The sequence below is a fragment of the Balaenoptera physalus genome (assembly GCF_965194825.1).
Source record: "Balaenoptera physalus genome assembly, chromosome: 2".
In the NCBI taxonomy this organism is placed as follows: Eukaryota; Metazoa; Chordata; class Mammalia; order Artiodactyla; family Balaenopteridae; genus Balaenoptera; species Balaenoptera physalus.
This window is the reverse complement of record NC_138883.1, coordinates 148,637,803-148,650,855: the sequence shown is the minus strand read 5'-3', so window position 1 is coordinate 148,650,855 and position 13,053 is coordinate 148,637,803. Positions and strand designations below refer to the sequence as shown.

Below are 13,053 nucleotides of genomic sequence, written 5' to 3'. Positions count from 1 at the left end.
TGTGTCTTTTTGAATCATGGTTTCCTCAGGGTATATGCCCAGTAGTGGGATTGCTGAGTCATATGGTAGTTCTATTTTTAGGTTTTTAAGGAACCTCCATACTGTTCTCCATAGTGGTTGCACCAATTTACATTCCCACCAAGCGTGTAGAGGGTTCCCTTTTCTCCATACCCTTTCCAGCATTTATTGTTTGGAGACTTTTTAATGATGGCCATTCCGACTGGTGTCAGGTGGTACCTCACTGTGGTTTTGATCTGCATTTCTCTAATGATTAGTGATGTTGAGCATCTTTGCATGTGCCTGTTGGCCGTCTCACTCATGACTTTGTGAAGATGCTCACTGACTGAGGAGCCCAAGTGACCAAGACAAACAGTCGTAAGATCAGGTTATTTGCTCTCAAAAAGAAAAAGAGAAGCTTTCATTCCAAAGACATGATGAAGCCAATGAGCAGGTGCCCTACCCCTTCCAAGTTGAAATCCGCTGCCCCTCGAAGCCCATCTCAAGTCCCCCCACCTCCCTCGAGCTCGTCCCCCACTCCCCGGCACACACAAGCCTCTGCTTCCTCCTCACTCCAAACGACAGCACTGACCGGATTTGCCAGGAGCCATCCAGGCCGAGTGCCACACAGAGACACTGGTCGTGAGCCTGAGCCTCACAGGCTCGATGGGGTGGGGGCCCAGGAAGGGGGACACCAGAGGGAGGGCCACCAGCAGAAGGGGGACACCCAGGAGGGAGCAAAGGACGCGGCTGCTGCTTACAGGATGTGGGTCACGGCACCGCCAGGCACCGCAAAGCCCAAACTGGGAGGGTCCTGTACCCCACCGCCCAGGACCCTGCATTTTATCCCACAAACCATGCAGCGTCATTGGGCAATCTTCAGCAGGCACGTGACACAGGATTTCTCTTTCCGCCCCTTCGGGAGACACTGGGGGACAGGCGGCTGGAGGAATGGAGACCAATGGAAACGCCCTTCCCGTCCTCTAGGGAAGTGAGAGGCTCACAAGTGGCCGTGTCTCCACAGCATCGCTAGACGCTAAAGGATCCACATCACTTCCCCAGAGCAGCCCACACGCCTGAAAGCGGTCCCACACCAGGAAAACCGTCACTGAGATGCACCCTGCAGGGTCTGAACGTCCTCCCGGGTCACCCCATCCCCCAAACCCTGAAACTGACGGGCCCATTCCAGAGATCTGTTCCTGGTAGAGAGCAAGGTGTCCAGTGTTCCCTAAAATACAGCTGATCAGAGAGGATGCACCAAGAGTACCAAGCATTGCTGTACAGCAGATTTCCCACATTCACAAAGTAGAGCCAACCGCAACAGACGTGCCACCTGCTGTAGGAATGATACAAGGCACTTGGCAAACACTCTTTTGGACACAATCTCCAGGAAAAGCCTTCCTCAAAATAGTCCCTAAAGTGTGTATGGAATGCGATGGCTAAGGTGTGACCAGATTCCTATGCCTTGGAAGCCAGGATGGTAGAGGGCCAATGGGGCTAGTGGTTACTTGCACAGGAGCATACGGGTCCCTTTCCTTTGCAGAGGGCAGGGCACCATCTCTGTAGCATCTCTGTAGCTCCCCAGGGTCTGACACCAGGCCATGCACACTGCAGGTATTCACATCCTTGTCAAAGGATAAACCAAGGTACACAGTATCTCTTACTATCTTAACTTTGAATTCTGTGTCATCTGCGGGGGACAACATCTTACGCACACCTAGATGTGTATGCCCACACCTATATACAACACCCTATTGGCCAATATAAGACTCAAGGACTAAAGTATATGGTAACATAGAGCAGATCCTGATCCTATTAATGTTACCCAAGTAATCTATAATTTTTAAATTTATTTTATTGAAGTATAGTTGAGTTACAATGTTGTGTTAATCTTTGTTATACAACAAAGTGATTCAGTTTTATACATATATATGTATGTATGTGTGCATGTGTATATATATGTGTGTGTATATATATATACACACACACACACACATATATATACACACACACGCACACACATTCTTTATCATTTTCTTTTCCATTATGGTTCATCACAGGATATCAACTATAGTTCCCTGTGCTATATTCAACAGCAGGACCTTGTTTATCCATTCTATATATAATGGTTTGCATCTGCTAATCCCAAACACCCAATCCATCCCTCCCCCACCCCCTCTCCCCCTTGGCAACCACAAGTCTGTTCTCTATGTCCATCAGTCTGTTTTTGTTTCATAGGTAAGTTCATTTGTGTCATATTTTAGATTCCACATATGTGATATCATATGGTATTTGTCTTTCTCTTTCTGACTTACTTCACTTAGTATGATAATATCTATGTCCATCCATGTTGCTGCAAATGGCATTATTTCATTGTCTTTTTATGGCTGAGTAATATTCCATTGTGTATATGTACCACACCTTCTTTATCTATTTCTCTGTCAATGGACATTTAGGTTGTTTCCATGTCTTGGCTATTGTGCACAGTGCTGCTATGAACATAGGGGTGCATGAATCTTTTCAAATTAGAGTTTTGTCCAAAGTAATCTATAATTTAAGGCTATCCCAGCCAAAATCTCAGTGGAATACTGGGGAAACCTTGACCTAGTAATTCTTATGTTCATTTAGAAGAACAAACTTGTGAAAATAGCTGGGAAAGATCTAAAAAATGAGACTGTGAGGAGAACTTGCCTTATCAAGCATGTAACTATACTCTAAAGTCATGGTAATTAAAATGGCATGGTAGTGTTGCTGGACAGACAGAAATGGTATAGATGAGAAAGTCCAGAAACAGACATACGTTCACGTAGGAATGTAGTCTCTAGCATGTAGGGTGACCAGCCATCCCGGTTTGCTGGGACTGAACACAGTTTCCGAGGACACAGCACTTTCAGTGCTAAAACCAGGATGGCTTGTCACCCTAAGGTATGTGGAAAAGAATAGTCTATTTGGTGAGGGGTATTGGGATACTTGGGCTGCACACTGGAACCACCTGGGGAATTTTACGGGTACTCACACCTGACATTCCAAGTTCATTGGTAGAGCCGAGACCCGGCATCCAGGTTTTTAATGTGTACAAAATTTGAAAACCACTGGGGCGATTGTTTGGGAGGAAACTAAGCTGCTCCCTACCTTCCGCGTGTATGCTTTTCAGATGGGCTAAATATTTCAAGATAATAAAGGGTTCCAGATAGTGGCCAGATTGCCTACTTCAAGGCGAGATGTTTGGCCTCCCTCATGGGAAATCTGCACTCCTTGCAGCTGGGGATGGGGTGCAGCTCACAGGCCCAGGCAACGTCAGAGAGAACACATTTCCTCTGGCTCCAGGTGGCATGCACATTGTTCCTTGAAGCAAGCAGATTTGGCCGAGGACAACCCACCTCTGTCCACTCTTAAAAAATAGAGGATCCTTCCTTTTCTCGCCTCAACAAAAAAATCCAGGTGGCCAAGCCACTGCTGCCAGCTTGCTGCAAAATCATCTCCCACTCTATTTTCTACTGCCCAACAATGATGAAATTTTATACACACAACATTGGGTCTTTTCACTCAAGAAATATCTCCCCATTTATTCAAGTCTTAAATGTCAACAGCAATGTGGGTTTCTTCATAGCTGTAGACATGTCAGAGGAAGCTGATTCTAAGACATATTAGTTTCTGTAGCCATGGGGAATGGATATTCTCTCCTATCATATATATCTGACTATTGTTGGTACATAGAAAAAAAAAATCCCTACTGCTTTTGTATTATAAGCCCATTTTTAAATTCCAGTAGTTTTAGTTGATAATTTTATTCTCTTTTCCAGCATTTTGTCTGGCTGCACTGCACTTCCACAGTTACATGACAGTGGTGCTGAGGCATCCCTGACTTATTCCCAATTGTAATGAAAATGCCTTTACTTTTTAACCAGGGCTGGTCCAGGGTAAGGCAGGCATAGCACTCGCCTCGGGTGCAAAATTTAACAGGGCACCAAAAAAACTCAGCAATCAAAACAGATACAATTTTAATGGAATACTTTTAAAAAATCAAAATTTAATGGAAAAAAAATCCACAATGACAAAATATCAAAATTTTAAGTAAAGATCGGTATGACTTATTTTTTTCTTTTTGCCTCAGGCTCCAATAGGGCTTAGCAGGCCCCTGTGAATGATCTAGTTTTTTAAAAGTTTTCCCCATTAAATACAATGCTGTTGTTGGCTTTTCCAGAGTTTGATGGTGCAAACCATTCTGTCTTCCGTGGATACAAATGGAAGGACCCGCGGTGGCCTCCCAGGAGGGCAGCAGCGTCTTTGAAGGGTCTGCAGAATTACATCAAACCTACAGGGGCACTATTAAAGATGAAGACAAAAAGTCCTTGTTTAAATTCAGACCTCCACTTACTGTCAGGCCTTTGGCAAGATATTTAATGGATGAATGGCTTTCCCCTCCTGGGAAACTGGAAATGATGGCCCTGCATGCAGGGCTTGAAGTGGGTTAAATAAGAGAGTAACCCACACTGGCCTCACTTCCATGAACACTTTTTTTCCCTACTACATACAGGGAATTGAGGAACATTTTAAATGACATTTGAAGGGAGAGAATGCAGTAGAAACTCTCTATTAAGTATTATTTAATGGCTACATGATATTTCCTGGCCCAATGGACATTATCTAACTCTTCCCCTATTGAACACACAAACTGTGTTTTATTTTTGTATAGTAAATGTCTTGATGTTTCCCTAAGGATATGCTCTACACCATTTTCCCCGCTCCAGGGCTTTTACCCAGGACCCTTTAAAACTTTTTTTTCAATCCAAGGTCCAGGTCCTCAGAAAAGGCCCAGGAGGGGTGTGGCCAGAAGAGCATTCACCACCCCGACAGTGGGGGGTGTAGGCAAACATATTGAGGGCCTCTGCTTCTTTATATATACTTCTTTTTTAATTTTATTGAAGTATAGTTGATTTACAATGTGTTAATTTCTGGTGTACAGCAAAGTGACTCATTATACACATATATACATTCTTTTTTATATTCTTTTCCATTATGGTTTATCACAGTATATTGAATATAGTTCCCTGTGCTATACAGTAGGACCTTGTTGTTTATCCATCCTATATATAATGGTTTACCTCTGTTAATCCCAAACTCCCAATCCATCCCTCCACCACGCCCCCCCTCTCTTGGCAACCACAAGTCTGTTCTCTATGTCTGTGAGTCTGTTTCTGTTTCTTGGATAAGTTCATTTGTGTCATATTTTAGATTCCACATATAAGTGATGTCATATGATATTTGCCTTTCTCTGTCTGATTTATTTACTTCACTTAGTATGATAATCTCTAGGTCCAACCATGTTGCTGCAAATGGCACTATTTCATTCCTTTTTATGACTGAGTAATATTCCATTGTATATATCTACCACATCTTCTTTATCCATTCCTCTGTTGATGGACACTTAGGTTGCTTTCATGTCTTGGCTGTTGTAAACAGTGCTGCTATGAACATTGGGGTGCATGTATCTTTTCAAATTAGAGTTTTCTCTGGATATATATGCAGTATTGGGATTGCAGGATCATATGGCAACTCTATTTTTAATTTTTTGAGGAATCTCCATACCGTTTTCCATAGTGGCTCTACCGATTTACATTCCCAGGAGGTCCTCTGCTTCTGATTAATCATATTAAAGATAAATCCTTCAGAAAAGACTACCTGGAAAGCAATTCAAATGTTCAGGAGAAGCACAATTATCTGCTATGCATCCAAGGAAATGAGGCCCTGTGTCCATACTCAATTAATTCTAGAACGGCTCATGAATCAATAAAAATGCAGCCCCTGCCTCGGTGCTCACCACTCTCCTCCTGGAACATCCTCATGAGATGTGGGAAATAAAGGCTCATTGTCAACAATAAAGGGTTCCACTGTCCTTATTCTAAGCCACATTTTTCTTCTGCAAGAGGAAACAGCATTAGTCAGCTCTTAGAAGAGGTGAAAGACAGCAGACCAAGCTGAAACATAGTGATGCAGGGGCCACAACACAGGCTGGGTTAAAACGCTACCTTACAAACGAGCTATGGACTCAGCCAAACTGTCGCTACCCCCAGTCTTGTTCCCAGTTGGGTCTCCCATGTTGTAAAGATAATATTCTTTTTTAAAGATAATATTCTTTTTTTCCTTCCAAATATAACAGAGTTGCTTTGACTACACACAATATGGGTTTAAACAGTCCTGGAGTACACCTGTACAATCAGCTCAAACATCCCAGACAAGAGTCCTTGAATAAGGATCTTGCTGCAAGGTCACAGACAACCACGAGCTCTGAAATTAATTAATCTTCAGAATTGTACAAGAGTTAATAAATTAATCTTCAGAAACCAGGCTGACATCCAACACTGTCACACAAGACCATACCACCTAGCTTGGGGTCACAGAGGGGTGTGCTTCTTTTTTGAAAACTGTCAGTAAGAACGGCAAAAAAGTTGAGCACACACCAAATCTCCAGGAGCCGGATCCCAGTTAAGCCAATGTTATTAGCACATCCGTAAGACAATTATGCAGTGATTAAAATATTTACAAGAGTGTATTGCATAAAATGTGCTGTTATAATTTATTCACAACCAAATAAACACAGAACAAACTGTGAAGAAATGCATTAAAATCGCAGCAAAGGGTTGCCTTTGAGTGATGGGACAATGTTATTCACTTCCCTCCTTTCTTCATTCCATAGTGTGGTATTTCTATAGACAAATAATAAATAAAAAGACAAGTGCCGTGGAGTGTGAGCCCTCTGCAGCCACACCTGTCAGCGGGCTTTTCTTCAGAGGAAGGATGGGGGTCTTAGCATCCCTTGAAAGAGCCCCAGGGCATGGGTGGGCATGATTTATTCCATCTGGGCTTTTCATATGCCAGGATATCTGTCCCACCATGTCCTACTCTCAGAATGAGCAAAATGGAATGATCCGTCCCTTAAATACAATTTTTAAATGCTGTCAGCCCTTTACCAATAGCAAGTCTCCAGGAGCTGCTATTTTCAATATCCCACAATGTAATCTACACCTGTCACCCATGTTCATGCTGCAACGTACAGCAATTTGGCACCCAAGGAACTTCTGGGACGGCAGATATTTGCTGTTCTTATTAGTTACTCCTAACAGTAATAAGTTAATTCTCTCCCATGAGAACAGCTGGAGATAGTGGTGACTTACCAAAGTCAGCCCCTGTTCCCAGTCGCCTTTAGGAAAAAAGCAAAGGTCCAGAAAAGAAGGCAATTAAACAAAACAAAACATTACCATCACTGACCTTTTTCTCAACATGCTTGAGAAGGGGCCCAACTTTTGCACATGCCAAGGCCTTGTGCTAAGAGGGACATTGCCAAGTGCCCTTTACCAGCTCCATCCTGGTACAAGGAAATAGATAGCCTCCAGGGAAAGCAGACAAGACTCCAGGGAAAAGTGTATTTATTTCTGCTGGCTGTCCTGCTATTTTCATATTTTTCTAGTCACTTCCAAGTGCATACATCACTGCGAAGATTTCAAATAAATCTCATTTTATTTATGGGCTGATTTGTATCTCCCACAAATTCATATGTTGAATCCCTTAACCCCCAGGACCTCAGAATGTGACCTTGTTAGGAAATCGGGTCATTGAAGACCTAGTAAAGATAAGATCATTAGGGTGGGCTCTAATCCAATATGACTGATGTTCTTATAAAAAGGGGAAATTTGAAGACAGACACACAGGGAGAAAGAACGCATGTGACGAGGAAGGCAGAAATCTACAGGGTAGGGAAAGATGGGCAATGCCAGAAGCTGGGGAAGAGACAAAGGACAGACCCTCCCTCACAACCCCCAGAAGGAACCAACCCTGCTGACACCTTATCTCAGACTTCTGGCCTCCAGAGCTGTGAAACAATGCATTCCTGTAGTTTATGCTACCCAGTTTGTGGTACTTTGTTACAGCAGCCCTAGCAAACTGATACAATCCCTAAGGATTCAAAGTACACCACTCAAAGGAGTTCCCTTGTTTTTCATCTTCTGGAGAGTTCTCCAGCATGTAATCAGGGTGTGTTTGCACTCTGGCTCTAACCATTGTTTAAGCTATTCAAGTTTCCTTGGCTTTCCATATAAATTCTAGAATCATCTGGTTGATATCTTTTTTCTTTTTTTTTCTTTTTAATCCTGCTGGGAATTTGATTGGGAGTGCATCGAATCTATACATCAATTTGGGGAGAATTAACATCTTAACTATACTGAACCTTCCAAAGCAGAAACATGATCTATCTTTCCATTTCCTTAGGTGTTCTTTGATTTCTCTCATCAGTATTTGTAGTTTTCAGCATACAAATCTTGCATATGTTTTGTTAAATATAAACATATTCCTTTTCTCTTTTTTTGGTGTATTGTAAATGTTCATGTTTTCTTACTTTTGCTTTATTGATATAATACAGAAATATAACTGATTGTTGTATAGTGACCTTGCTAAATTCATTTATTAATTCTAGGAGCTTTTTGTAGATGCCAAGGGATTTTGCAGACAATGATGTAGTCTGCAAATAAGAGTTGGTTTTATGTATTTCTTTGCAATCTACACGCCATTTATTTCTTTTCTTTGCCTTAGCACACTGGCTAGGACGTCCTGGACGGTGTTGAACAGGAGTGATCAGAGCCACAAGACCTTACCTTGTCCTTGATCTTGGGTGGAAAACAGTCTTTTACCACTACTATGATCTTAGCTGTAAATTTTTTGTAGATGCCCTCTTTCAGGTTGAAGATGTTTCCATTCCTGTGTGCTAAGAGTTTTTTTTTTTTTTTTAATCATGAATGGATTGGATTTTGTCAAATGCTTTTTCCACCCGTGTTAAGACGCTTGCATGGTTTTCCTTCTTTACCCTGTTAACATGGTGGAACGTGTTGACTGAAGCTTGAATTTTGAAGCAGCCTTGCATTCCTGGGAAATCCTCACCTGGCCATAATGTACTGTCCTTAGGCATTGCTGGATTAACTTTGCTAATACATTGTTAAGAATTTTTTTACATCTATGTTCATAAGGCATATGGTCTGTAATTAACTTGCAATATCTTTATCTCCTCATATGAGAGCAATGCTGGCCTCATTAAGTGAATATGGGAGTATTCTTGCCTCTTCTATTTTCTGAGAAAGACTGTGCAGAATTGGTATTATTTTTCTCTTAAATGTTTCGGAGAATTCAGCAGTGAAACCATCTGGGCCTGTGATTTTCTTTTTTGGAAGGCTTTTTAACCACAAATTTCACATCTATAATAGAAATAGAAAAATTCAGGTTCTCCAATTCTTCTTGAATGAGTTTTGGGAATTATTTCAAGAAATTGGTCCATTTCTTAAGATGGAAGCCCATATGGATGAGACCTTTCTTCTTTCCTAATATGAGCATTTAATGCTATATACTTCTCTGTAAGCACTGTTTTGGCTGCATCCCACAAATTTTAATATATTTTCATTTTCATTCAGTTAAAAATATTTAATTTCCCTTGAGACTTCTTCTTAGACCCATGGATTGTTCAGAAATATGTTGTTTAATTTCTAAATAGTTGGGGATTTTCCCCAATATCTTCCTATCAGCAATTTCTAGTTTAATTACATTATGGTCAAAGAACATACTTTGCAGGATTTTGATTATTTTATATTTGTTAAGGTTTGGTTTTTGGCCTAGAATATGGTCTATCTTGGTGAAGGCTCCATGTGCACTTGAAAAAGAATGTGCATTTTGCTGTTGTGAGGTAGAGTGTTCCATAACTTCCCACTAGGACATATTCATTGATAGTGTTACTCAGATTTTCTGTATCTTTGTTGCTTTTTTATCTACTTGTTCTATCAGCTATAGAGATGGTAATGTTGAAGTCTCTAATTATGGATTTATCCATTTTTCTCCATTTAGTTCTATCAGTTTTTGCTTTATGTACTGAGGAGTTCTATTGCTAGCAGCATACAGGTTTAGGGTTTTTATGTCTTCTTGATGAACTAAACCTTTTATCATGTGTAGTGGTCCTCTTTATCCCTGGTAAATTTCCTTGTAAGGTAGAATTTCTCCAGTGTTAAAATAACCACTCCAGCTTTCTTTCATGTTTGAATGGTATATCTTTTTTCCATCCTTTTATTTGTAATATCTCTGTGTCATCATACTTAAAGTGGATTCCTTGTAGAAAGCATATACTGATAGGTCTTGTTTCTTAATCTAATCTATTAATGTGTATTTTTTAATGGTGTGTTTAGGCCATTTATATTTAATGTATTTATTGATATGGTTGGATTTGGTCTACTCTTTTATTATTTTTCTGTTTGTTTCCTTTGTTTCTTGTTCTTCTGTTTCCCACTTCCAGCCTACTTTTGGATTGTTTAAATTTTTTTTAGTATTTCATTTATCTATTATCTTTTTGGCTATAATTCTTTGTATCTTTTTTAATGCTTGCTCTATGGATTAATATATATATTATATTGTGTGTATATGTATATATATACATATATATATAATACATATATATCTTTTCATGTTCTACTTTGAGTTAACATTTTGCCACTTCAAGTAAAATGGAGGAGTCTTACAACCATATAGGTCCCTTTATCCACAGCATTTATGATATAGTTGTCATATGTATTATATCTATATACATTAACACACACATACCCCCAGTCAGTGTCATAATGTTTGCTTAAAACCCTCATAGGTATTTTAAAGAATTTTAGAGGTGAAAAATAGTCTATTATAATTACTCAGATACTTTTTCATTTCTGTTGCTCTTCCTCCATTCCTGAAGTCCCCATGGTATCATTTCCCTTCATCCTAAAGAACTTTCTTTAGCAACTCATGTAAACAGGTTTGCTGACAACAAATCCTTTTATTTTTCCTTCATCTGAGAATGTCTTTATTTCACCTTCATTCCTGAAGGATTTATTCACTGAATTCAGAATTTGGGGTTGATAGTTTTGTTTTGTTTTTAGAGTGTTAAAGATGTTCCACTGTCTCTGGCCTCCATGGTTTCCAATGAGAAATCCACAGCCACTCAAATCATTGTTCTCCTATATTCAATGTGTCATTTTTAATTTAGCTGCTTTCAAGACTCTTCCTTTATCTTTGGTTTTCAGCAGTTTATGATATATCTAGGTGTGATTTTCTTTTGGTCTATCCTGTTGGCAGTTTTGAGGTTCTTAAATCTGTAAATTTATGTCTTTCACCAAAATGGGATGTTTTCAGACATGATACTGTCAAATATTTTTGTGTAACAAGCTCTTTCTTCTTTCATTAAAGGATTCTAATGGTATAAATGCTGGAGCATTTTATAATGTTCTAAAAGTCCCCAAAGCTTTGCTCATTTCTTAGAGTCATTTTTTTCTCTTTGTTATTCAGGATAATTTCTATTGATCTGCTTAAATTTCACTGATTCTTTCCTGTGTCATAGTCATTTTGCTTTTGACCCCATCTAGGGAAATTTTTATTTCAGATATTATATTTTCAGGTCTAAATTTTCTATAGTATTGTTTTTTTAGTTTATATTTCTCTTTTGAGAATTTCTGTCTCTCAACTCATTTCGGAAGTGTCCATTCAGCATGAGGGCTGGGACCAGTTCTCCTGCTTCCCTACCAGGCTCTCTTTGTCATGTTACATCCTCATGGAGGGGCCACTTGGTGTCACCATATGCTTTGCTGTAGGAACAAATGTGTCAGGTCTCGGTCCCTCCACAGCCGGGATCCCATTAGTTCTCAAGTATCCCTCTGAGGCTGAGGCCACTTGGGGCCAGAAAAGGGAATTTCCCAGGAGGGCTGGGGAGGGACGTGCCCAGGGAACAGCTCTCTGAGAAGCCATGGTTCACCAACTCCAGAACAGAGAGTGGGTGCTGGATTCAGACAGTGGAGGGCGAGGGTTGGGGGGCAAAGGTTGTTGCCAAAGCAAGAGCCAGCTGTCACCACGCCAGCAGCACCGCCAGAGCGCAGAGCCCCAGCAGCTCACCCAGAGGTGGCAGCTGGAGTGTGGACCTGGCTCAGGACGCAGGAGGCAGGTTCTGTGGGGGGGGGGAGGGGAATGGCCCCTCTAACAAGGACAGTCAAGTATCCGCCTCACTCTGGCACTGATTTGTCCCCAGTCCCAGCAAACTCTGGCCGGAAGTAGCCAGGCTGGAGCGCTGTCTCTCCCTGCCCACCTCGTGGAACACAGGACACCTGTAGACCCTCCTCTCCTGTGGGCCCCCCACCTCGCCCCAACAAACCCCCTGGAGGCACCACCCAGGCGATGGCCAACCTGAATGTCACACAATCATTCATTCACGCCATCCTTCCCACAATTCTCCCAGGCTGTCTGCCGGCCCCCCGGAACATTCTGTAACTTTCTGCAGAGGCGGGGGCCAGCACATCCACCAGCAATGGCTGCTGAAAGGGTGTAAAGGAAACGCAAAATGCTGAAACAAAACTCCCGAGGTGGAGAAAAACGGCAGGATACTCCATCACATGATGATCTTCTGAATAAACGATCTCCCTCAGGATTTCTTTAAATAACCAGCTTCTCCTGGCTTATTTTAAATAATTTAACTCTACTTATGTGTAACTTTCTTACACATGTTTCCTCTGTGGGAAGCAGGGAATTCTGGGGTATTGAGTGGGGTGGGCAGTGGGGGGAGTTTGCAAAAGAAAAGAAGATGCAGGAGTCACCTGCCGGGCCGCCTCTCCTCTGGAGGGCACCTGGGGTATCTGCACCCCCAAACTCCCCACACACAGGCTCCCTAGTCCTGAGTGGGGCGGGCCCTCGTCCTTTGCTGGGGAAGAGCCAGCTCCACCCATACCCCAGTTTTGGGGGTCTACTGACGGGCAGCTCACCAGGCTTCTCCAGAGCTGCTTCCCACCACCTTTGGGCTCAGCTGTGTCATCCCCGCTCTTGGCTGATATCTGCACAACGATTCTGATCCTCCCCACAGGAGACCTGGGCTGCCCCTGTCTCCTAAGTAACACCTTGTGACCCTAGAAAAGTCTGGGGAGGGGAGAGGCTGTGGGTACTTACAAATTAGATCCCTGCCTGTGGCTTTTCAAGATACAAATTCAAAAAGATACCTAGGCCGTCTGCTGG

General features: G+C 41.8%; 1 protein-coding gene and 1 long non-coding RNA gene across 8 annotated transcripts in view; both read right to left on the bottom strand.

Annotated features, from left to right (window-relative positions):
- LOC309654623 overlaps positions 1-13,053 on the bottom strand; it is a 457,474-nt gene that overhangs the window by 196,477 nt on the left and 247,944 nt on the right. The gene's annotated exons all lie outside the window — the stretch shown is intronic.
- Positions 1-13,053, bottom strand: part of APBA2 (amyloid beta precursor protein binding family A member 2) — a 233,541-nt gene that overhangs the window by 67,720 nt on the left and 152,768 nt on the right. The gene's annotated exons all lie outside the window — the stretch shown is intronic.